The sequence below is a fragment of the Eublepharis macularius genome, chromosome 14 (genome assembly GCF_028583425.1).
Source record: "Eublepharis macularius isolate TG4126 chromosome 14, MPM_Emac_v1.0, whole genome shotgun sequence".
Lineage (NCBI taxonomy): Eukaryota > Metazoa > Chordata > Lepidosauria > Squamata > Eublepharidae > Eublepharis > Eublepharis macularius.
In genome coordinates, this window is record NC_072803.1 from 42,300,250 (window position 1) to 42,323,366 (window position 23,117).

General features: G+C 46.3%; 1 protein-coding gene across 4 annotated transcripts in view; it reads right to left on the minus strand.

Moving 5' to 3' along the window:
• Positions 1-23,117, minus strand: part of DAB2IP (DAB2 interacting protein) — a 262,662-nt gene that overhangs the window by 226,681 nt on the left and 12,864 nt on the right. Inside the window, exon 1 of one of the 4 annotated variants that reach the window (XM_054997158.1) lies at positions 6,147-6,187. The exons of the other annotated variants lie outside the window; for them this stretch is intronic. The gene's annotated coding sequence lies outside the window, so the exon portion shown is untranslated. Of the gene's footprint in view, positions 1-6,146; positions 6,188-23,117 lie in introns of those variants that run through there. 4 annotated transcript variants of the gene reach the window in all.

Here is a 23,117-nt window from a genome sequence, read left to right on the forward strand (position 1 = left end):
TTCTGAAGTACTTTCTGCTCCAATGAGGTTGAGAAAATCCACGACTGGGTCTTTGTTGTGGGAAGAAGTGAAGAGCTTGGCAGCGTGGAGAGCAATCTAAACTCCCCTCTGTCTGGAGATCAGGGGGCGGGGCCACCAGCCATGTGACCACTTTCAAGAGGTTCCAGAACTCTGTTCCACCACATTCCAGCTGAAAAAAAGCCCTGGTGGCTAGTGATAGACTAGGGTCTGGGCAACTCAGATTTGATTCCCTGCTCTGCATGGAAGCTTGCTGAGTGACCTTGGGCCTGTCACATACTCTCAACATATCTCATAGGGTTGTTGCAAAGAAAAAAAAATGGAGAAAGATGTAAGCTGCTTTAGGTCCTTATTGGGGAGAAAGGTGGGGTATAAATAAAGTACAAAAAAAAGATGGCACCAGGGGAAAGATAGTCAGGCACCATTTTGGGGATCGGTTTTTAAACTTTTGCCATTTAGCCACTTTTAGGACAGGCGGAGCAAAAATATCTTAGCAAATCAAAAACAAATAAAAATGGATGGAAAGAGCAGCACTCCCAGTAGGCAAACGGTTGGCTGATGGAACAGAGCCACAGAAGTTAAACAAAGGTAAGTGAAGAAATCCTTGGCTAAACTTTCACCTTAAAAAGTGTGTGTGTGTGTGTGTGTGTGTGTGTGTGTGTGTGTGTGTGTGTGTGTGTGTGTGTGTGAGAGAGAGAGAGAGAGAGAGAAATACAACTGCTAATCAGATTCCTGTGTTCTCACTTGGCACTAAGAAGACATTTTTACCAGAAATGTTAAGAGCGTCCCGTTCCACACAACTTAATCTCCATGTTCTATCATTTTAAATATGTTGCTGTCTCCCCTGAGCCTTCAAGGCTTAGCAGTAAATAAATTTTACAAAGCAGGAAAGCGACGCCACTGTTTTTACACCCAAAAATCTGCAAGAGGCTTTTAAAATTTTAATGCAGAAAACACTGCAGCGACTTTTAATGCAGTGGATTCCTCTCACATTAGCATTGAGTGGAGACCAGCATTTACTGGAAGAAGTGGGAGGGAAGGCTGAATTGTTTATACAAAGAGATGCTCAGATTTAATGATTAATTAGCAGGTGAGGCCCTTGCCAATCTCCTGCAAAGAGCTCCTTAACAACCTCCCTCTCGTGTAACAAACTGCTGATTCTCAGGCCCCAAACTTCGTCCTCCCTCTCCTCTGTCCAGTAATTCAAAAACTACCCTTGCTGGGCCAGCCACGTTCTGTTTGCTTCCCAGCACCAGAAATCATTTATGCTAAAAGCAGTTCACTGTAGCCTGCCTGGGCTAGAGTGCCAGACACACAGCTAGGATTTCATTGCATGACATGCCCCCATGTAGGACATTTTAAACTTTAAAACTGGACTTGCAGCACAGCAGGCCTGGCTTCCTGCCACACAATGCATTTCTCAGATTCAAAGGTTGGTCTCAGACTTCTTTCTCAAGCTTCAGGAAGGCTGTCCTCTCTTAAACGATGAAATGACTAAACATCTGCTTTTTTAAAAAAGCAGAAGAAAATTTGTTTTAAGAGCTGCAAAACTAATATAAGGATGGAAGAAAAGAAAGACTTGAGACATCACAAGCACTAGCCATGCAGTGTTGTGCGCAGCCCGCTTCTGCTGCAGCTGTCAGAACCAGTTTTGCCTAAGCTAGAATCCAGACAGGAAATGTGGTGTTTGTACACAATGCGGCAGGCACACATCCAAATCACCTTACCTCTCAAACATGGCTCTTTAGGAGCTATTTTATCTACTTTATATTTCCTAAACTTTGGGGACAATATGGCAGGTACTGCTAATGCATATATCTTTCCTGGATTTTCTCTACCTTCATACAGGCTAGATGCTTGCTCTAACTATTCAAACACATTGTTTCAGACCTTTCACTTTAAATCTCACAGTACTGTGTCTCGTTTATATTTTTAGGACCCAACAAAAATGAGCAAGGGGGGGTGGGGGTCAAACTAGAGCTTACTCTTGAAATCAAAAGCTGCACCATGAAAATGCAGACCAAATTTCATCCATGTTTCTCAACAGGGATAACATGAAAACATGCCTCACAGCGCTCTCTTTTTTTTTTTATAAATTTTTTATTCTCACAGCGCTCTCATCAGGCCTCCAGGGAACATTGTGGATGCAACTGGTTCAGATCCAGACGTGCAGCTTCATCAGAGGCCTTGATATTGATTGTACTAATCTCACACTATGTAATTCGCCTGGAGTATCAATGAGAAAGGTAGACTATAAATGACAAATAAAATAAGTAAGTGGTATAAAGAAAGAACTCACAGAAGATCTTTCAACCATTGGACCAGCTGAGATGATAGAGATGTATTCCAGCAAATCAAATGCTGACACAGGTGTCCCTGCCAACCTTCAAGCAGCCAATCAACACAACACAAACACTCAGGTGTCCTCTTGGGCGCCAGCCAGTCAACACTGCATTGCCAACTGTTCCAGATGCTAAGTTTTGAACTGAATGATGTGGGGGTGCTTTGAGATCAGCCTACCATTCTACAGAGGGGATGGCCATCTTCTCTCTCTACTTCCACTTAGGAAAGTGTGAGAAGAGCCACGCCAGGACCCACTATGCTATAAACTGCACAGCCAGCCAAGGAGAACCTCTGCAATCCAGAAGAGATGCGCTCACAACTCCAGTCCCCTTACACTTTCAAACATCTTCTCCCTTGGCAAGCCCAGACTGGAATTCCTTTTGAAATGCAAAGGGCCGTAATGAAACTTGGAAACAACATATGGTGCAAATATTGAGCATGAACATCGCTTCCCCCATCTCAAATGTTTTCAAAGACTGCAAACGGCACTCCCCCACCCTGTTTTTGATCCTACAGTCCAAAAGGAGAGGGGAGTCATCTGTGAGCAATTTGGTTTCTGGCAGAGGCCCGGCTGGTGCAGAATGAAAGGAAACTCTTGATGGTAGCAGCAAATGGTGGGCTGGCCCAGGCGGAGGCCACAGACAAAAACCTGGGGCCCGCTGCTTCCTCTCCAGCCAGACTCAAAAAGGGGAGAAATGCTTCTCTCTCAAGGCTGGTCTGCTCAGATGAATGCACCTACTCTAAATGCTCCCCTTTATCTTAGCATTTATACAGCACTGTACAAATATACACTGCTGTGATACAATATCTGTGCAAACAACCTTGTAATAAACTTCAGTAATATTATCCTCCTCTGGCAGACAGAGAAACTGAGGCTGTGTTCGAAAGAGAGTCTTGCCAAAGACAAGATCATGGCAGAGATGTCATTTGAACTGGGGACTTCTTGGATTCAGTCTCTTAACCACAACTCAATCCCAGCTTGTATATTTCAGCCACAGCTGTTTGACACAGTACAAGGAGACCTGTTAAGAGATTAAGTATACTGTTCAACACTCTTACACTATTTCTTTTAGCCTTTAAATTAAACTGGTATACTCAGTTTAGGATTGAAGCAGGCAGAGAAGAACAATGCCTTGTAGGGGGGAGGTGCTCAGATGGTGATAGCCGGTGCAAGGTTAGAAGAGCTAGGAGGACACAGTAGTGTTCGTCTGTAAAGTGTGTGCGCACGTGGGGGGGGGGTAAATCTTTAACCCCCTTTGCACAAACTCAAATGTAATTTTCATCTCTAAAAATACTGGAGGGTATCTGGTTGCACCTCCATACAACACCCACCCTCTGGAGTTTGCTGCTATGTTCTGCCTGGCTTCTTCTTTCAAGCAGAGGAGTGTTTGCTGACAGTAGCAATCGCCATTGCCATTTCGGAAGGTGGCTAGAGATTATGCTTGTTCCATGGCTTTGGTAGGCCAGTGGCTATGTGCTAAAAGGTCTCCTTTTGTCTCAAGGTGCAATAAAAAATCCACCCCCCCCCGGCTGCCCACTCTCCTCCTGACATCTTCACGATCACAGCAACTTCATAAATGAGTTCCAAACTCCCTGCTTTTTCTATGGTGCAAATGGGTGTCTGTGCGAGAGTGAGAATGTGGAAGCTCAATCTACATAGCAGGAACAGAGACGGCCGGTATTTGCATACTCTCCCATTCAGAGTAAACCACATTTGGGGAGAGGGAGAGTTGTACAGCATATTTTGGGCAGATGGGCTTAATTTACATAATGTATTCTGTTTCTCTTGACTATAGGGAGGGGGCAGGAGCTCCAAAAAGCACTAAAAGACCCTCCTTATTTCTCCTTGGCCACTGAAAAGTCTCAAAGATGACTTTGGAAAAGATTGCTCCTTGGTGACCGTTCCTTAAAGTTCTGCTACCCCCTGGAGGAACAATAGTGTATTGCAGCATTGAAATGTAGTCCCTCAAACAGTTTTTATTACCTTGGCCTGAGAAAGAAGTTTCTTCAAGAGATGTTTTTTGTGGGGAGGTGAAGCAGGATGGTGCAATACTGTTGCATTATGCTGGGCAAAGCGATGGCCATCTTTTCTGTGCTTACCAGCAGGCAGGCTTGGACCTTCGTACAGCTAGCTGAAGATGCTTGTTCAATAGCTTTTGACGGCTAGATGTTCTGTAAATGGTAACTTATGGCCAACGGTTATTTTGGCACACCCAGCATGCCTGGTTCTGGGCTAGAGGGAATGGTCTGGAGTGGGAAAATAGCTAGCAAAGGAAACAGAAAATTGACCGGCAAGATGCAAATCTGTGTTGGGGGGGGGCATGCTTGCCCAGCATCATCACTGACAGAACTTGTCTCAGAGTAGCCCACCAGTCCCTCATCCAGGAGATCCCAGTGTTGAACTGGAAACTTAATAGGTTGGAGCTGGGATGCAGCTAAAGCATCCAGTCCTAGTTAGAAGTCAGGCTCAGAAGGTATGCAGTATTAAGGTATGTGATTTGCTGGCAGCAGGAGCTCTCAGGACGGGCCAAGCTGGCTTAGTGAAAGTGGGCAGCTGGGGCTGTCTCTCATGCCACCTCAGACTATTGATGCCTCGTGCTCCAAATGGTCATTTTCTGACTGGCAGCAGTTTGGGGGCAAGAAAGGTCTTACTCAGTATGGGGCAGGGGTGGGCGGTTAAGTAAGTAATTCATTTGAAATATATATTGGCTGCTCTTTCCATAAGATGTTTGAAAGGCTTCTAACAGCAATTAAAACAATTGTTAAAAATATAAACTACCATAAACGCAGCAGGATAAGACAGACCAACAAAGGGAAAGAAACACGTCTGCTCAGTCACAGAACTTCTGCCTACTCAGCTCCAGCAACCAACCATGGGGTCCCCAGGCTGGAGAACACCTGCTCCAGACCTGATCCTGACAAACCGTTATTAGGATTTCGACTCACTTCCTCCTCATTTACCCTGTATCATACCTTTACACATTAGAAGAGAAATACAAGGGTAAAACGTGCAGGATTGTATCATCCAGCATCCTGTTGCCATGCAGACTGAAAAGGCACTCGTTCTCCTTGTTACTACAAGATAGACTCCACCTGTCCATGGAGGTGCTGTTTAACTACTATTAGCATCCAGTAGGCCTGGCTCCTATGGATCTGTATAAACCTTTTCAAAAGCCATCTGAGCTAGTGGCCACAACCACATTGTCTGGTAACTGATTTAGGTTTGTGATCCTGTGCACCCTTACATCGGAGTAAGTCCAAAGGAGGATGGACAGGACAAGATTAGTTTGCAAGCCTGCTCTAAAGCAGATTATTTCCCCTTCCCCCTTTCGTGCATCCACAAAACATTTCACTCAGCAATTTGTACCCTTTTGTTTCTCAAAATTCTGCACAGTGTGAACCACAGAGGCATTTGTTTTATTTCTGCTCCTCTCTCCAAGAGAAATGTTGAAAAGAAAAAAACAAAATATGGTGAGGACCGCTGACAACTGGCTTCCTGAGATCGGTCCAACCCCCCTACCTGTACAGCACCTCACATGCTACTGAACTGTTATAGGTCATGGGAGTCAGAGACAGGAGGATGTGAGCTAAGAGTTTCCCCCCTGCAGTTCACCCTCCTTTGCAAGCCTACGGCAGGAAAAAAAAGAAGGATCTTCAGCCAAGCTGGAGGGTGGGTCACACACACACCATAAGCAAGCCTGACCTCTCTAGACTCCCTTCACCAGCAGACTGACATGCCTCCCACAAAGCACCGGCAATCTGGCAACAGACCCCAAACTACTGACCTGCGAACCGCTATAAGAGTTCAACATGTGTTCCGTCCTTGTTGGTCTCTGAACCCCTGGCAAGGCAATGGGATACGAGGCTGCTGTGGGGCCAGCTTCCAGTCTTGGCAAACATCCTTATCACGTGGGAGCAAGCAGCCAGACACATTCATGGGACACCATGACAGCTACCTCAAGCCCAAACCAGTTGAGTCACAGGCCAGGCTGTGACTCCCTCGCCCTTTCACTGCGAGCCTCATCCACTCCGATACTTCGCCTGAAGGCTGTTCAGCAGTCAGACCAGCTTTCCCGGGGCTCAGCCAAGACAAGCGAGAGGGGCTTGGGGACTGGAAGGGGGGAGGCCTGCAACAGTCTCACCAGCTTGGCTGGAGTTGTAGAGGGTGGGTGGGGTGCAGGGGGGCTTCTGGCTGCCTCCCAAGGCTCTGAAATGTCGGTCTCCTCTGCTAAGGCCCCCTTCTTTGTTTGGAAGAAGTTTTCTGTTTTACTCCGAGGTTTCCAAGACAACCGCATTTCTCCCTCACCATTCAGTTTGTGCGTGTTTTAACATTTGGGCTGCTTTCCTCACCTCCTCAATCCACCCGCATATTTTCAGAGACAAGCTGCTCCTTCTCCCCTCCTCTCCTCAAAGTAAAACTTAATTGTTACTTTCCCTGACAGTTAAATGAAATTAATAAATGAAAATAATGGAGAGGTATGGAAGAGAGTTTTCCAAGAACCTCATGCAAGAACGATAAGAGGCAGGCCGCCAGAAATTCAGGTCACATACTAAAAATACTTATGGACCCCCAAAGAGCAAAGCCCCCTCCCACTGTGTGACCATAAATGTCCAGGTTTTCTTTCTTTGCTTAGATTTTAATCCTGCCTTTCCCCCTTATTTACTACATTTTAATCCTTCCTCTGCAGAAATCAGTACACAGCTTCCTTCTGCTTCCTTTCCCCCTCACAACAACCCTGTAAAATAGGCCAGTCTGTGAGCTTCATGGCAGAGCAAGGTCTCCTCAGATCTAGTCTCCCATTCTAACCATTACACAGCACTAAAGTACAAAACAGTCAGCTATTAAACACAAGACAAAATCCAAAATGCAGAAAAGAAAATCTGGCACAATTCGTGCAGAAGGCAAAGGGCATTCATTCATCTGGTCAAGGGCACACTGGAAAACTGCACCTTGACTGATCCAAACAGATATAGAAGGGGAGGAGATCTGCTCTGATCTCCAAGGGCACCCACTTTCAAAGGCCAGGCAGCATGACTCCAAACGTCCTCTCCCAAGTGTCTCTCTGAGAGTGGCAGAACACAGAATACAGGTCCTGGCAGAAGCTGACCAGCTGTCAAAGTTTGAGAGGGGCTTTGCCCTGAAAGGCCACCCATCGTTGGCACTGCGGGCCAATTTTGAGCCGAGTAGCCCCCCTGGTACTGACTTGTAGTGCTACAGAGCAGCTCAGCATGGCTTGCTCCTGGGGTATTTTAACTTCCCAGTATGTCCCTGGAATCCCCCCCTTCCCAGGGCCAGTTCAGCTCAGGAAAATAGTGCTGAGCCCCTTCTCTTCCCGCACCACAGTGCCTGAATTGGACCTCTGTGATGCTTCAAAAATGAGTTTCTTGCAGCTGTCATGCAGCTGTCAGGAAAGCAAAGCAGGCTGGGGGAACATATTGTGTTCTATGGGCCTTAAAATGTGTTACAGTAATCCAGTCTGGATGTGACCGAGGCACGTATGACAGCTGCCAGATCCACTGGTGTGGAAGAAGGCCCCTGCCAAGTCTGGAGATCGGCATTCCGTATTCCCAAGTGCTGGATGGTCTTTTGCCCTGGTGGTCATGCAATGAACCAACTGTAAAATACAGAACTCACAAACTCTCTGGCTGGATCAGAACAAAAGAATATGGCACCCACCAGAAGCTTTCAAGCAGGGCACGGAGATAGTGCCACAGCTTTGGGCATTCAAAGGTATACTGCCTCTGGACATGGAAGTTCCGGTTAGCCGCTGGCCAATATCAGACTGATTCCTCCCCCTCCCCCGTGAACTTGGTTCCAGGGACAATAGAGATCAATCAAAGGTTTGACAATAAAGAGTCCAAAATGCAGGATAGACCTTGTTAATATATCTTCCCTGGGTCCAAAAAACTGGGAGGAATCGTAGCTCAGTACAAGAGCAATTGCTTGCATATAGAAGGGCCCAGAGTCAGTCCCTGGCAGCATCTCCACTTAAAGGGATCTCAGAGGCTGGGAAAGACCTTTCTCTGCCTGAGGCCCTGGAGAGCGGCTGTCACTCAGATGGGATGGCACTGCACTAACTCATTTTAAGGCAGTTGCACATCATTTCATTAAAAGCCACATTGTCTCAGAAGACTGCCAAAGAGCTCACTTCTTTAATGGCTAAGTGGAACCTCCATGCTTAGAGGCAGTGCACCTGAGCACTACAGGCATCATTAGTCTTGTGACTTTAACACACAGTAAGGCCCACCTCTCCTTCATTCATTCATCAGAGGAGCTTTTAAAAAAACCTTCTCTGACATCTCTTAAGAGCAGGCAGAAATTCAAGTGGTGAGGCTGTAATGGGCATGGAGAAAAGTTTGGAGGCACCCATGGATTTCATACACGCCCAGTCTGAAGGAATAGAAGCAGAATCAGAACATATGTTGGCATTCCAGTTTTAAAATAAATGAGAGCAGAGCCTTTCTCAGTAGCCCTCTGAACAGGCCCTTTGATCCAAGCATGCCATTTATGGCCACTGAAGAAATTCATGGCTGAGGTGGGGAAAATTCCTCCAGCTCCAGGTCCGATAGAGAAACCCTCTGCTAGGCTGGTGTTGAAATTTGCACAGATATTATAGAGAGAGAGAAACATAACTCTTTTATATACACACATAACTACTCCCCTAATCAATCCCTATGTTTGAATTGCTCTCATGAATTTGCAAGTGTTTAACAAACAGCACAAACTTCAGGCGATTAATTAAGGAAATTAAAATTCAGAAGAGAAGCTCCTGTGTGCTCTATAAAGTACGGCGAGTTTGCAGTCAGTAAAACGCTCCCAGTATCCTAAAGGGGATGCGGCAATTTACCAAGTCAGCAGAAGCAGAGAAACGGGACGGGGGCGAAGTCTGCCACCCGGGCCATCAATCTGAGCCGGGACTGGCACCGCAGGGCACTCCGCGAGCTCAGCTGCGACAGTCCAAGGGCCAAGCTACAAGTGACGAATGACACTTGAACGGCAAGTGTATTTCTCCCTGTTCACTTGCCCTCCACTTGCTCTCCACTCGCCGTTCAAGTGTCATTCGTCACTTGTAGCTTGGCCCCAAGAAATAGCTCCAGAGGGGGACGCCGCCTGTCGCAGAACATTTAGGCCACAAGGTCTCGGCCAAAAACGGTTCTCGAGGTGGCTTCTGCTTCAAAACACAATGGTTTTTAAAAAGGAAAGACCCAGACCAATAAAAAGAATACCCTGGCAATTAAAATGCCCCGCCGCTAAAACAACGGCCTAAAATATCTCTGGTTTTGTTGTTGTTGTTGTTGTTGTTGTTGTTTTTAAAAAGGGAAACCGGGCAGAACAAACCCAGCCGCAGCATGTGGAGAGAGCGAGGCTCAGAGCTCAGGACGCTGACCACGGAGATTCCACGTGTGCCACTCAGAGCGGGACCACAAGTGACGCCTGACACAGGTTGGACACTTGCCAGCTTCCCTCAAGTTTTGATGGGAAATGTAGGCAGCTTGGCGGAATGTTGGACAAGTGACTGTTGAAAAGTCCATTGGACAGCAGTCAGAGAGCCAAGCTGCGAGACCAATCAAAACTTGAGGGAAGCTGACAAGTGTCCAACCTGTGTCAGGCGTCACTCACTTGTGGTCCCGCTCTGAGAATCTTTCCTGGAGCAAAAATCCACACACCTAGGTACACCTCCCAGCTGCTTGAAGTGGGGAATCAAGATCCCCGTGGTGGCTGGCGTGCCCGGCTTGGCCGAGAGAGAGGCGCCCCCTCCCCCGCCTCCAGTCTCCCAAGGCGGGCAACGCCACATCGAAGGAAGCGCCTGTCCACCGGACCCACCTTGGCCACACTGGGAAGACCCGGCGAGCGAGGCGTGCCCTTCCCACGCTACAATGATTCAGCCCCGTGCAAACAGCACAGGGGGCGAAGATGGAACGAGCGCGGAGCCCAAGGCAAGTCCCTTCGGCGCCCTGCTGGAGCGCCGGCCCCTTGCGAGAGCTCCAGAGGCTGGGGAGAAAGACTCCGGGGGGCCCGGGCGGGAGAGAGGGATGCCTGGCATCGGCGTTCCCTTCGGGCTAAACTTGCAGGGAAGGTCTGGCCTGTTTAAAGGGGCAGACTTGGTTTTCCTGGCAGGGAGATAAGAGAGGGTGGGAAGGTCTGCCTGCTCCATTTCTCAGGGCCAGGCTACTCTTAAAGGCAGAGGCAGTCAATAAAAGGGCGGGGAGGGGGGAGCCTTACAGCAGGTGCCTTCATAAGCTCTCCCAACAGGCATCAGTTCACAAGAGCCTGTAGTAGGCCATCAAGCCCAGCGTCTTCTTTCCAACAGCCAATAGCCTGCTGTTTCCTGAAAGCCGGGGGGGGGGGGGATGAGGATGACGACGATGACCCTCTCCTGTTTGTCCCCAGCACCTGTGATTCAGAGGTAGACCCTCTCTGAAAGTGGAGTCGCCTTTTATCCATCATGGTTATCTGTCATCGACAGACCTATCTTTCATGTATTTGTCTTTGGAAAAAAAAACCCTAAACTAGTGGCCATCAGACTCATTGGCAAGATCTGCCCAAAGATCCATCTAGCCCAGTTTCCCACAGTGGCCAACTAGGTGCCCTAGGAAGCACACAAGGCATGATAGTGACAGTCTTTCCCCACTGTGCCCAGCATCTCAGAGGTATACTGCTTCTGCACTTGGAGGCTTCATTTAGTTATCAGGACTAATAGCCATTAGCATGTCTATTCTTCCTCCATAAATCTGCCTCATTATTTTAAAAAGCCATCTAAGGTAACAACCAACACTGCGTAAGAACCCATGTAGCCAAGCATCTTGTTTCTAACAGCAACAAGCCATAAGCCACTTGGAAGCCTACACATAGGTACAAAGGCAACAGCTCTGCCCTTCCTTCTCATTTGTCCTCAGTGACAGGTAGTCAGAAGTTTACTACCTCTGAACATGGAGGCTCCCTCTAGCTTTTGGTTGTTCCTATAACAGAATCACTGTGTCTCTGTTTTAGGTTTTATATCAGTGATAATATCATTCAGGTGGCTAAGAGAGTCTTCTGAAACACTCACACAGACAGAAACAGACAGACAGACACACACACCCCTTCCCAGCAATACTTCTACTTCTTGCCCTACTAGTGCCATTGTGTTTATTTCTATCATGTCATCATCCTGCATGACATTTAAAACAGCTCTAACGGACAGGTCTCTGCCCCAAGGATCTTACAGTAGAAATTTCAGCAGTGAGTGAAATAGCAGAGGGAGAGAAGACAAGGAAGGATAACAAAGGATGAAGGGAAGCAAAGTGTGTGTCAGGGAACAGAGCTAAGGGGTTAAGAAAATTAGATATGTGAGAACATTCCTTATTCCATTCCTTCCTTGTTCCATCATGTTGCTCTGCCCTCTGCTCTGCTCCTCCTCCCATTCAATTATAATCTGAGAAGGTGCACTTTTAGAAAACTCTCCCAAATTCTCCCCAGAAGATGCCATTTTGATCAGAGAAGTCCATGCCACCAGTCAGAACTGCTTGCGTATTACGAATGCTTTTCATCTATTTTCTGTTGATGAATCTGGATTTTTATTTGGGGAGAGGGATGTGTGGATGAGATAGAATTTCATTATGGAAGTACTGGAGAAGAACTGATTCTGATGAGTACTGAATGTGCAGAAAACACATCAAAACGCTGCATATTGTTATGTGGAATTTGCAGTGGATCATCGGAAGGATGTAGGATAAAACCCCTTGATGAAGCAAAAATGAGAAGCAGAGTGAGTGACACTCCCCCACCATTTCTTGATCTGATCAGAGGTAAGCTTGCCTCATGATGCTGTAGCACAGTGGTTAAATGTTTGTTTGTAATGCCATTACTGCCACAAGATCAGGAGGTGGCCTTGGGTAAGCCACTCTTCTCAGCCCCAGCTCCCCAGCTGTATTGTGGGGATAATAACAACACTGAGTAGGGCACTAATCTTTCTAGAAGAGCAGTATATAAGCATCAGTTTGGTGTAGTGGTTGAGAGCAGCAGGACTCTAATCTGGAGAGCCAGGTTCGATTCCTCACACCGCTGCTTGAAGCCAGATGAGTGACCTTGGGTCAGTCACAGCTCTCTCAGATCTCTCTCAGCCCCACCCATCTCACAGGGTGATTATTGTGAGAATAATAATAACATAATTTGTAAACTGCTCTGAGTGTGGCGGTATATAAATCAAATGTGGTGGTATATAAATCAAATGTTGTTGTTGTTGTTGTTATGTGTGTGGTGGTCTTCTGACACATGCACGCACTCCTGAGCATGGGTAATATGCTGCACAAAAAGAAGTTTGCTACCACTATTGTGACCAATCATTGCTTTTGTGCAGTGTTCTCTCGATGCACGCATTTCCATCTCTAACACATAGGGGAGAAAAGATGTTAATGAATGGAAGAAACAGAAGAAACGGAAATTTGTGACAAGCTCTGCATGCACAGACGTAATTTGAATGTAATTTGAAAAGGAAAGAAAAACCCCGGAACACTGAAGAATTCTTAAGGCATCTGTTTGACTTCAGAATCAAGACAGCATCCAGGAAGAAGTGTGGAGGAGGAAAGTTTTGGAAGCATCTTCCTTAAGACAAAGGATTTGTGGGACTGGAGGGGGAAACTGGAGAATGAGAGAAAGGAGGGATCAGGCAGGTGTTTCAGATATCAGGTGGAGTCAGGGAGAAGGAGGAGAGTCATTTAGGGATGCAGGAGCCTTTTGGATCATGGAAGGTCAAGAGACGGATGAGTGAAGGTCACAGGCCAGGATGCTTGGGGACCCATGGGATGGTGGGCAACTCTGGCATTCACAGCATTGCTGAGCACAGCAGCAACAAGCAAAGGGTTTTTCCCAGCAGGCTGTTTGCAAAGCAATTGTCTGTGGGTCTGTGTCTCTCCCCCTCCTGAAACATAACTAATGCCGGCTTGCGGGCTGCCATTGGCCGAATACCAATAAACTTGTTTTACACAGTGAATAAGCAACTCTGGCAGGCGATAAATCGGAGAAGTAATGTTATGCTCGGTTTTTTACTGTCTGCCGAGTCACACTTTACTGCGCCGGCATTTGTACAAAACAAGCTTGGCTTTCATCGCTAATAAAACATGGCATTAATTACCCAGCAGAAGAACACGGGGATGTCTTGAAATGGTGCCCAGGCGGGCCCCCCTGCTGTTTGCCTCCTTCATCTTAAAGGCGACTGATCGAAAGGGGAGGTGGAAAAGATCTGCAACAGTTTACTCCAGAAGCAAAATCTGCGCACTTGATGTTGCAAATAAGGGGTCCAAACAGGCAGCAGCAGGTGTGCAAATATTAACTATAAAAATAAAAAGTCGTGGTTTAAGAATGCACTTGAGGCACTTGTGCATGCAATGTACAACCTTGATTTGGGTCTGCATGAATGCATTGTAATATCTGTGCTTTCAAATGGATATGCATTTATGCCATCTGGTTCAGTTAGGTGTTGTCCACACCTGTGAATGGGGAACTTTATGTGCCATTGTTGATAATAAGAAAGAAAAAAACAGTTGCAAAATATACAGAGGTTCTGTAGAACAATAACTTATTCTCTAATGGTGGCAAAGATTCTCCAGATGAACCATGGCTAGCCTCTAGTCTCACCTGAACCACAGTATGGTGCCTGAACATGGTAGCCTCAGCCTGTGACAAGCAAGTAATCTAGCCATATGTGCCCTGGATAGAATGTGTTGAGACGTGTTGTTTTCTTGGTCCTTCTCCACATTAGCTGGAAGCCAAATATCACTCCGCCAAGAGTAAAAGAAGGCATGAATTGTTTCTTTAGACGAAGGTCCCCTGGTTCATGAGGCAGTTGGTGTCAGGCCTGCTACCCACAGCGACACCATATTGTGTTCAGATACTTTCTCACACTGTAGTTTTCCAGTGCTTTTCTGCCCACAGGTTCGCAGACAACCAGCTGTGTTCCCAGGGAAGCAGGAAGACCTTATCTACTAGAACTAGACATTGACCTTGGAGGAGGATCTTGCCTTCCCAGGCTCCGTCTGTAGCTGGGCAGTGGGGGGGGGGGGAGTTCAGAGGGACGTTTTGATATATTGCCTTTTGTAACTAACAAGTCATTCTCAACAAAGCTTCATGGTCAGCCAGAAGCTCTCATGCCTTTGGACTAATCATGGACATCTGTACAATGAATGTAGTCTTTCAATAAAGAACCTTTTAACTCAAGACCTTGGATTTCTTGCAGCAAGGGGTTGGGAGATGTATTCAGAGTAACTTGAATTCCATAAACTGACAGCTGGACTGTCAGAAATGGGTGTATTATATAGCACAAGCCACCACATCTGATATTATGGTCTTGAGCGGCAATTACTTTCAAAGCTAAAATCTCACATGCTCATAGGATTGCTTGCAGATGTGTCTTTCCTTATCCACATCCCTCACACTGGAAATCAAATGGAGCGAAAGAAGCACCATCTTCCATTTAAGCCATGGCCACAAAGCCCCCTTGACATAAACTAGATTTGGAGGGGAAATACATTTCCTGTGCGTTGGGCAAAACAAACAGGGAAGATGTAGTGATTTATTTCTGCCTTTATACATTTATTTAATTCATTTATACCCTGCCTTTCTCCCCAATGGGGACTCCAAGCAGCTTACATTGGTCTCCCCTCTGCCATCTTATCTTCACAACAACCCTGTAAGGTAGGATAGGCTGAGCATGTATGACAGGCTCAAGGTTACCTAGTGAGCTTTGGGAGTGGTATGGGATTTGAACTGGGGTCTCTCAGATCCTACTGCAACACTTTAGCCACTGTACACACTGCCTTTTCTAGAGCCAAGGCAGTTTGCAGGCATGAAAAACAAGTGATAAATATCAAAAGCATAACAAACAGACAGCTTAAACACACACAAAAATCACATTAAAATCTTGCAATCTGCAGTACTTCCCAGAATAGGGACACTTTGTTTCTACTACCAGGCAGGATAGCTCAAGTGACCCGGATCTCATCAGATCTCAGAAGCTAAGTAGGGTTGGTCTTGGTCAGTAATTGGATGGGAGACCTCTGGTGAAGCCTAGGGGTTGCAGAGGCAGGCAAAAGCAAACAACCTCTGTTAGTCTCTTGCCATGAAAACCCCACCAGGGGTCGCCATCAGGGCACCCTCCACCACCAATTAGGTACCAAAGAAACAGGGAGACAGATCCAGACCTGGCTTGCACAAGGTATTTCTGCACAACAAATGGCTCCTCAGAAGATAAGTCGTTCTCAAATTTTTTGAAGGGGGGTCCACTTAAAAACTTATTCTGCTTGTAAAACTACTTTTTGGGATTCACCATTAGTGCAGCGCACTGCATTCAGGGCAAATGTAGGCATGGTTTACACCCATTGCCTCTCACTGAGCCTCTGTGAATGAATGGGAGGGGTGAATGGAGAAGGAAGGGAGGAGATCTGGGAGTTCTAAAGCAAGATTCAAGTCTGGTGGCACCTTAAGGAACCACAAGATTTTTAAGGTATATGCTTTGAAGAGTCAAAGCTCCCTTCTTCAGATAAGATATCTGATGATGGGAGCCTTGAATCTTTTTTTTTTAAAGATTTTTATTTTTTTATTAACTACATTGACTAACAATACAAAGGGAGAGAAGGGGGCAGGGGAAGGAAAGAAAAAAAAACAGCAACATATAACAACACTACACTACACATAATGCTTTCCCTTCATACTGCCATTATTAAAAAATTAAAACTTTGTATGATATTGATGGAGTGGCTGACCTTGCAAAATACAAATTACAATTCAAATTAAGTCTTCCTCCCCCCCTGGGCCTCGGACGCAATTCTCTCTGAGCAGCTGCAGCCGCAGTGCTCGTTCCCTCCCCCCCCTTCAGACTTCGCCTTTTCTTCTTGCTTGGTGTCTTGCTGAAATTCTTGGTTTTTGTCCTCAAAGTCCCTTAATTGATCTTCTGATGTTATTTTGTAAGCTTGATCTTTGTAACTGAACCAAATACCTTCCGGAAATAGCCATTTGTACTTTATTCCACGTTCCCTCAGAAGAGCTGCGAGCTTTTTATACTTAAATCTTCTTTTCCGAACTAAAAATGGGACGTCCTTCAGTATCTTAACTTTATTACTCAGAAAATCCAGATCCGCATTATATGAGTTGTATAGGATAGTGTCTCGGATCCTTTTAGATGAAAACTCGATGATGATCTCGCGAGGCAGCTCACGCTTCGTTGCATATTTTGAAGAAGCCCAACGGACTTCCAAAATGGCGCTTTTTACCTCTTCTTTAGTTGCCCTCGCGGGTGTCGCCAATAGTTCCGAGGCCAGACCCCATAAATCCTCATTTTCCTCCTCTTTCACGTTCTGGAGGCGCAAAATTGTCTGTGTTCGTTCCACTTGTAGCCCGATGAGCTGGTTCTCCACCAGCTTTAACTCTTTATTCATTGCCCTCACGAGTGACGCATTTTCCCAGGCAGACTTCTCTGCCCCCCCCCCGCTGCTTCCTTAGTGGTTTTCACTTCGCTCTCAATTAAGCCCACCCTTTGATCTGTTTCATTTAGCTTGTCAACAAAGGGCTTTATGGCTTCGATAACCGACCTTTTCACCAAGTCTTCGAGCGACTCTCCTTTCGCCTGCAGGGCAGCCGAAATTGACTTGCCCAAAGCGGGACTCTGCTTTTTCGCTGCCATTTTAGGGGGGGGGACCGCCAACCAAATTCTGAAACTCAGCGAGGGGGAAGAGCGAGCCTTCTTAGCTTCAGATCCCACCACTCCTTCGTGTGCGCTTGTAATAACAGAAGGGATTCGCTTACTTACAGGCTTCCGCCTAGTTCTGCTCTTTGCCGTTTTCCATGGCCCGGCAGCACTCAAGGTGCCGCGCACGTCTGCCGGCCTCCATAGGGACAAACGGGCAATTTACCCCCCGCATCGATTTCAGGGAGCTCTTCCCGCCGCGTCCCGGACCCTGCCTCCCTCACTGGGAGTCCTGGGGGCTAATCTTCGCAGATCAGCCGCCCGGTCAGGCTGCTCAGTCACTTCCTCCTGGACCTGCGGAGAGGAGCGTCTGACATGGCCGAGAAAACGAAACCGAATCCGGGAGCCTTGAATCTTGAAAGCATATACTCCGAAAATCTTGTGAGTCCTTAAAGTGCCGCCAGACTTGAACCTTGCTGTTCGACTGCAGGCCAGCATGGCTACTCACCTAAAATTATCTTTATGAGAGTCCCACCTTAGTTCTAGAACAAGGTTTGGAGACTGCTGCACAGCATGTTTTAGTTGGTGTTCTCATTCAAGTGGTTTTAAGCCATTCCTCTGCCTGGCAATGAAATCCTAAGCAGAGTTACGCCAGTCTAAGGGCTTAGTCTGGAGTAACTCTGTTTAGGATTTCATTGTGAGTCCTCTGCAGAAAAATCCAGAAGCTGCTTAGATTTCAGCCGTAGCCTTTGATTCCCCCCCCTTTTTAAAGGAAAATGAATTAAACATTAAAGATAAGTGGAATATCTTGTATTTATTCGATGCGAGAACATTTTGCTCCAAAATCCCAAACAGTTTATGATAGATGGAAGAAATTAGCCCATTCGGCGGCTGCCTTTCCCCCCCCCCTTTAGGAGACAGGCTGAGGCTGCCTTTGGCAACGCTGCATGATGGGAATAAAGCCATCATCTCGGCCCATGCGTGGGCTTGACGCTTGCTCTAAATATACTCTGCCTAGTAATGCTGCACCCCAGTGCTCTGCTGCTAGAGAGCTTGCCTCTCTCTTTCATGATTAAACAAACCATCCAGGCAGCCTGTAGCTTCGAGTTCTGCTTAATGCCTGCATTCGTCTCTTATCACTTTCCCAGATGGTCATAATAGACTCTGGTTGCTGAATGGATGCTGCTGCATGTGACCCAAAGTGCTGCCCTCTAGTGCTCATGAGGAGTTCTGTGAATGATGGCCTATTAAATGACTGTTGGCCACAAGAGCTAGGAATGGCATCACCACGGCTTGTAGGCTGAACAGCTCATCTTATGCCAGGATCAAAACATGTATTACCACTACTGAGTAAGGCTGCCAAGTGTCTGGTTTTCACTTGGACAGTCTGGTATCATCCTGGACTGTCCAAGGGAAATATAATTTTTAAAGCATACGTGCAACAGGCCTCCCTCCTCTCCCCTCCCTCCTCTGCTTTCCAGCAGCACAGCCAGTTAATTGACTGCTGCTAGAAAGTGCAGGGCCTCAGGCTCACACTCTGGCTCCCTGCCTCCTCGAGGAGAGCAAGAGTGCTGCTTGGCTGAGGAGCCTGCCCAGCAGATGAGGAGCAGGTGGTCACAGGTCTGGCCAGCCAGTCCCTTTCCCTTCTTCTCTGCTCTTGCCTTGTTGGCAGGAACAGCCTGATTGATGGTGGGCCCTCCTGCATTGGTCGGGGTGCACACAAAGGCTCTTGGGACTTGTAGTGTACGGCGCCTCCCCCCCCCCAAGCAAGACAGAGCAGACACATAGCAAGAGCAGACAGACCTTTCAGTCTGCCTTTTTCTTTGCCTCACTTCACTGCCTGAGGTAGTGGGGAACAGGGCAGGGCAGTGGATGACATCACTTCCAGAAGTGATGTCATTGCACCAGGCCCCAGGAGTGTGCACACGTAGACAAAACTCTACAACAGTAAATCTGGTTTTATTTCCCATGCAATCTGGCAACCCAAAACCCAGGCTGGCATAAGGGTTGTGTCAGACTAGGTCTGGGGACTCCAGGGTTCAAATCCCCACTCAGAAATGAAGCATGCGGAGAGACTTGGGTCCAATCATACCCTCTCAGGTGATCCACCTCCCAGGATTGTTGTGATGGTAAAACAGAGGACAGATTAATGTGTACTGGCCTCCTTGAGGAAGATTGAGATAAAAGCTGATAGCACCATATCTGTGAAGTCCTGCTTTACTGAGGCACAGATAATATTGGAAGGTCTACAAAAACGTGTTGTGAAGAAACAGAAAACAGCATGAAAATTAAGAACGATGTGTTCGACTCATACAAGGAAGAAGCAAAATCAAAAAACAGGGATTTTCACATCAAAACAGCAGGGGTGAGAAAGTCAAAATCACCTTTATTGGCTGGGGCCCATAAATCCCTGGAGCAGCTTTGTTCTGAGTAGCACAAGTCTTTAGCTGCTGCCAGTCATGCTACAAAATGATGAGCGTGCCGTAGTGGCTCTATTTAAACTGGAACCATATTACGGACTGTAGTGTTGTGTTCTTTTATTCTGTAACTTACTTTGAGAACTCCCAGCTGGAAAGCGAGGTCTGCACTTGCTAGATAAATAACTGTGAAGATTTGGGAGTCTCCTTCCTCCTGCTTCCCTCTTGAATCCTCTGTTTGCAACTGACTGAGACATTCACAAGAAACCTCGGTGCCTTGTAGTCTTAGGATGCTCCAATCGGTCCAATGGTGCTCTCTCTGCAACTGTTATCCAGCAACATCCTTAAATATTTAATGGCCATTAGGTATGTACATATTTTAGGACGATGGGGGCAGGAGATGAAATATAAATTAAAAGTCAACAGATGCATGCAAACATGCCCAGCTAATTAATAATAATTAACTTTCTCATACGGGAATGGAAACAGAAACAAGCAGCAATTGGATACAAAGGAAAAAGAGAGGCTAACATTTTGAGATTCAAGGACGGCGGAGGGTTTGCCACACAGGCTGAGACCAAAGGTTCATCAAGCACTATGTACAATGGTAAGCAGCCAGATACGATCGCAAACAGAACTTAACGGGGACAGCAATTCATTTGCTTCTCTCCAGTCCTTGGTAATTATTTATTTTATTTACTTTACTTATACCCTATCTTTCTCCCCATTGGGTACCCAAATTAGCTTACATAAATCTCTTCTTCAATTTATCCTCACAACAACCCTGTGAGGTAGATTAGGCAGAGAGTGTGTGACTGGCCCAAAGTCACCCAGTAAGCTTCCATGCCAGAATGGGGATTTGAACTTGGGTCTCTTGGATCCTAGTCCGACACTCTAACCATGATGCCATGCTGGCTGTCAATCAGAGGTCAGTCAGACACAGGCCTCTGAACATGACGGCTCCATACTGTAGCTACCATGGCTGAGCTTCATTGATGAATCTTCCTTCCATGACTGTCCCTCCAGGAAAATCGTTTAGTGGTCATCAAACCTTCTGGGAGAATGAATTCTGCAAGTTTGTTTTTTCCTACAAAATCGAATTCTTCACATTTTAGGTTTCTAGCTAATTTTTGATATACCAGCAAGTGAGTGAACAAGGCCCGAACATGGATAAGTTTGCTTCGGTATTGTTTGCTTCAAAATTTGTTTGCTGTGGCTACTAATTAATGTTTTCTCTTCTGCATCTCAGATTGCAGCATGCAGCTGTGGGAAGCACAGCAGTCACTGTGGGCTTGAATTAATTTTATTTCCGCGCTTGCATTTAAACAAAATAGGAGTCCAGTGGCACCTTAAAGACACACGAAACATCTTCCACCCTAAACTTTTGTGAGTCAGAGCTTCCTTTGTCAGATGCATGAAGTGTTTGTCCTTGGGCAGAAGAACTGCGTATTCAAACTGCAGCCAAGCTGCAGTGCCTGTTGGACTTTAACCTTTCATTATTAGGCTAAGAGCTTGTGGGCAAATGAAGACCATGGAGTGGTGGAAGTAACTATATGGGATAGCAAAAAGCATCGGAAGAGCCCCTACCCTGCCCGAAAAATTGTCAGAGGGAGGCACTTTACATCTTTGCAAGAAAAATGCACGAGCCTTCCAGAATAGGTCTTTTGCAGCTTCTGGGTTTTGTCCTCAGATCAGTATCAAAGTTCAAGTCTAAGTAGGTCTCAGCATGCTGAAGAGTTCAGTCTCAGCTCTGGCTGGCGTGAGAAGAAACCACATTCCTTCTGGATCAAATAACAGGCAGCAAGTTCAGAGGGAAGGAAAAGGTAAAGCTGATGAGGCCTGAAGCCAGCTGCTGGGGGCAGATCAAGAGAAGCAGTGATAGCTCTATCATGTCAACTGTCAAGGCCTTGGAGAACAAATGTCCATACAGAATTTGAGTGCATCTGCCACCAATTCAAAGGACAATTACAGATGGCTAGTTGTATTAGTCTGCAGCAGCAAAATAAAATAGGAGTCCCATGGCACCTTAGAGACTAACAAAATTTATTCCAGCATGAGCTTTCACAAGTCACTTCATCAGATGGTGTTTGTGTGTGTACATATGAGGGGGAGGGAGTTTACAAAGAAAAGCCAGTTCAGAATAAGATCCAGTCCTGCCTGTCTAGCAACAGTCGGGTATATCTTTGTAATATCCTCCTCCCCACCGTTCTCTTACGTATATAAATTGACTTCTACACTGACTTCTACACTTGCGTCTCTGATACAGCGAGCTCTGACTCACAGAAGCTTATGCTGAATAAATTGTGTCAGTCTTTAAGAGACCACTAGACTCTTGTTTTTCAATTCAAATGAATATCCTTTGGGTACACCTCATCATATCCTAATATCAGGAACGCCCTTCTTCTAGAGGTTCAACAGAGCTCAGCTCTGAACCCCTTTCAAAAATCTCCACAGCACAAACTTAACTTACGGAGTTCTTCATCATAAAATGTGGTCGAGGGGTTTTAAAAAAGAACAGTGACATATATAGGGAGGAGGAGAAATCTATTAGATAGGATAGTTTAATGGGACCTCCAGATTTAAAGTCAGGATGCCCCTGAGGACCAGATTGTTGGGACGGACAAAAGAGGAGGATTCTTACTTGTGAGCTCTGCTTGTGAGCTACCTGGAGACATTTAGCTGGCTGCTAAAAACTAAACACTGGGTTATTTATTTTATGAATTTTTATATTTCCTTTCCTACACCCAAAACAATTTAGCTAGCAAGAGTCTAAGAATCGATGAAATCACCTCTCCCCCCAGATCAACAAAGCCAACTAATAACATAATAATAACGTGATTTATGTAGCACCCCTCAGGACAACTTAATGCCCACTCAGAGTGGTTTACAAAGTATGTTGTTATTATCCTCACGACAATCACCCTGGAAGGTAGGTGAGGCTGAGAGAGCTCCAAGAAGCTGTGACTGACACAAAGTCACCCAGCTGGCTTTAAGCGGAGGAGTGGGGAATCAAACCCGGTATCCAGATTAGAGTACTGCCGCTCTTAACCACTACACCAAACTGGCTCCACAAATACAAATACAAACACTGACAATATAACACTACAGAATAATCGTCTTCAACTGGACAGGAAAGTTCTGTCATAGGACAATGGTTAGCTCAGAACCTCCCAACATGTGACTGGGCTTCTATGGTGCCTGGATGACCAGAGTGGAAAATGGCACTGGACAAGAGAGACCTTTGCCTGGTACAGCAGGGCCGTTCTGATTCAGGGGTTCCCAACGTGGCACCTGCCAGTACTTCCCCTGGCTCTTGCAGCACTTTTCAAAAGGCACGCAGGATCTTTGTAAGGCAGGGCTTGTTATTGGCTGCCCTTGTTCAAATGAAAGGGCTTTCCATGACTGCAATAAGAGCCACAGCCACGGGATGATCAGGAGAACTAGTATGCATTCAGACTCATAGTTCTATCCCACCAGGGTTTCTTTTTATTCCCCTTTCTCTTTCTCCTGTCCTCTTCCCCATGGATCTTCCTTTGTTTCTTTTTATTCCACCATTCTTTTGCAAAGCTAGGAGGGTGATATTGTGCTTGGCTCCACCTCCTGTGGCAGCCCTTCTGGGGTGGTGCTCACCAGCCCCTCTCAAGATTCCAAAGGCGCCTGCTGGATCCAAAAGGTTGAC